The sequence below is a fragment of the Bombina bombina genome, chromosome 1 (assembly GCF_027579735.1).
Source record: "Bombina bombina isolate aBomBom1 chromosome 1, aBomBom1.pri, whole genome shotgun sequence".
In the NCBI taxonomy this organism is placed as follows: domain Eukaryota; kingdom Metazoa; phylum Chordata; class Amphibia; order Anura; family Bombinatoridae; genus Bombina; species Bombina bombina.
The window spans coordinates 100865762-100868813 of record NC_069499.1 but is presented as its reverse complement, the minus strand read 5'-3'; the positions used below and the strand labels follow the sequence as shown (position 1 = coordinate 100868813).

Here is a 3052-nt window from a genome sequence, read left to right as displayed (position 1 = left end):
TACCATTTTAAGTATAAAAAAAAATAAAGATAAAAAAAGAAAGTTGACACATTAAATTTACTTGGTCTAATTTTTATTAATTAGTAACCATGGAGAATTCCCAATAAGAGGTAGAGATAAGAAGGATGACAATACAAGATGGTTTCTCAGGGGCGGGACATATTGGCACAGAGGAGTGGCAGAAGAGGCAGAGCCCTGGCTGGTACACGTAGCTCTGGTAGATATAAGAGAGGGGCTCTGATGTAAACAATTTAGCTTCAGTTGTTCTTTCAGCTAAAGAACTCTTCCTCCTCCCTTAGTTCTTCCTCTCGCCGTCTCTGTACTTCTAGGTCTTTATTGATCCAAAACTCCAAAAGTTTCCATTTTACTTCTTGTGTGCTGTCTGTCTGCACTGCTTTCTCTTTGGTTTCAATTGGAGCTATTTTACAACAGAAATTAAAAAAGAATTACAAATTAGGAAATCTTACTCTTATAACATTATGTATCTTATGGAGGACTATAAATAGCAATTTTATACATTTCCCCATATTTATTCATATATCATATCACCCATTCATGTTATATAAATGATCATTTGTCCCTTTTATCCCCTCATGGGATATTGCTATGTTTGATATTAACCAGTATTAAAGCACATTTAATCTGTCTTGTATTTTATTCTGATACAGATAGCAATATGACATCTATATCTGTGAGTTCTACCAGACCAGTACAATTCACAATGCGAAAGCTTAACTGTGATCGTTGCTATATAAATATAAAATGTGTTACTTACTTTTGTATTAATATAGTATAACACTAATGAGAATGAATTGCCTACCTAGGGTTAGGTTTATATCATTTATTCTCCATTGTGTGTAAAGTGAGACTTTTTATTTACTATTAGTTGAGGGGATCTCGAGTGATTCATTAAGTATTGTGAGGATTATTCCTGTCTTAACTAAAATTTGTTCTACATAATTGATTTTATCAAAGAGTTATTGTCAAAATTTAAACTTTTACAATTCACCCTATTTAATGGTAGTTTTAATGTTTGTTGCACTTTTACATATTTATAACTTGCCCCAAGGCCCAAAATAATCCCCTATATATTACATTAAACAAAAGCAACCTTCATTATAACTTCTAACCTGCCCTCTCTCTTTCTTTTACCCTCTCACTGGTTTTTCTTACTAATGTCCTTATCTATTCATTAACCCCTTTACACAGTTTCCTATTTCCTACTATTCTATTTCCTGTTCTTTCCCAGGTGCTTTATTATTATTATTTTTTTTAATTTATGTTTATTTCTGTTGTCCTTTCTCACCTTCTCCTGAGTTTTCATCCTTCTTCTTCTGCACCTTCACCTCCTTCTCTCCTATCACTTCCTCCTCGTCTTCCTCCTTCTGTTCCACCTCCTTTTTCTCCTTCTTTTCTTTCTTTGTTTTCTTTTTTATCTTCTCCTTTTTCAGAGAAGCTACAAAATAAAAATAAAATGAAATGACATATTCTTGTATATTCTTGTATTAGCCTATTGTGCTAACCCCTAGTCTTGTGCCATACAGTCTCCCCTATAACCTTCCATATTTCATCCTTACTAATGAGTTACATTTCCCCTCATATAAACAGCATGTAAGTTCTGTTACCTTTCCTGATGACGGGGCTGATGTTTGGCTGCTCCTCATCAGGAAGTTTAGATTTTCTAAAAACAGGAAAAACAATATTAAAATGATATTTTTGTCATAACATACTTAGTCATTAACCTGATGAGTTTATATAAAAGGGAAATCATTGTAAAAGATAACAACACAGAGCTCCACACCAGGACTGCACCACAAAACACAGAACAGTTGGGAGCTCTGTATTTAATTTGTATGTAAAACTTACCGGATGCTCTTCCTAAGCGCCCATCCTCCAATTATAATAATTACGAGGGCAAAGACTCCCACACCAGCAAATACGTATACTGTAAAGAAACAGCAGGTAAAACATAATTATTAATAGACTTTACCAGTATTGAGATCATTATTAAGTACAATTAAATAAACGTGGCACATTATATCTTCTACCTTTAGCAGGCCATGTGTTTAACAAGTGTTGTGTTATTAAATGACACCTATGTATCAAGCTGTTTGTGAGGTAATGATGACATCATATGAATTAGAATCTGTAAATGACTGCAGTGACTGACAGAAGTAATAGTTAAAGGGTCACTGAAGTATTATCTGCCAGATAGTATATTAATATAACTGTAGTATATTTTACAGGGCACATAACTAGATGTGTATGAGAGTTATTCTACAATTTTATTTTAATAAAAGCAATTTTTTATTCGCTTACCTGATTTATTCAGTCCAGCCAGAAATCCTGTAAAAAAAGAATAATAAAAGTTAGAAGTATATAAAATAAATGCTTGTTATTCAGATTTTTTTATAATTATTATCAAACTCTCTAAATCTAACACAATTATTAAATAATGCATTTAAACTATACAGCCTGTAAACACAGAATGCATCATTAGACTGACTAGTGTTATATCCTTACCATTTGCTAATGCAGTCTTGAATGCCTCACTATTCATTGGTCCCAGAGTCATCCCTATGTACAAAGACAAAATAAAAGAACTATTTTTGCTGTTGTTCTAACATCACACAATTAATGTCCTACATAACTATATAAGTAAATAGTGCACATGCGCAAGGATCTTTGTGAAATGCCTTATCAGTTGATACACAAGTAGATAATGATGACATCCAAGCCAAGTTATGTGACATCCCTGATTTATTTTTATGTCTGTGACACCTCAAGAACAATATAAATACAACACAATAATAAAACAACTCTTATGATCTGCAGTCTGTGTAACCAGTAGATAAAGGTGATGTATTGAGTTTATAATCCAAGAAAACATAATGGGTTCAATCACAATCGTGTAGAAAAATGTATGAAATTACACATCTAAAAACGTCCCAACAGACTTCAATGATGGTTTTCTGTATAAAGATATTATATACATTTTGCTAAAGGTTTGTAATTGACCCCCATAATAGTTAATTAACCCTCTGTAGCAAGG

At 32.7% G+C, this 3052-nt stretch overlaps 1 long non-coding RNA gene across 1 annotated transcript; it reads right to left on the bottom strand.

The window, feature by feature from the left end:
• Positions 1–247: 247 nt before the first annotated feature.
• On the bottom strand, positions 248–1716 carry LOC128636378 (uncharacterized). The gene is made up of 3 exons (XR_008398696.1): positions 1626–1716; positions 1307–1456; positions 248–418 (listed from the first exon to the last, which is right to left on the bottom strand). It is a non-coding gene; the product is annotated as an uncharacterized LOC128636378 (long non-coding RNA).
• Between the last annotated feature and the right edge of the window lie 1336 nt (positions 1717–3052).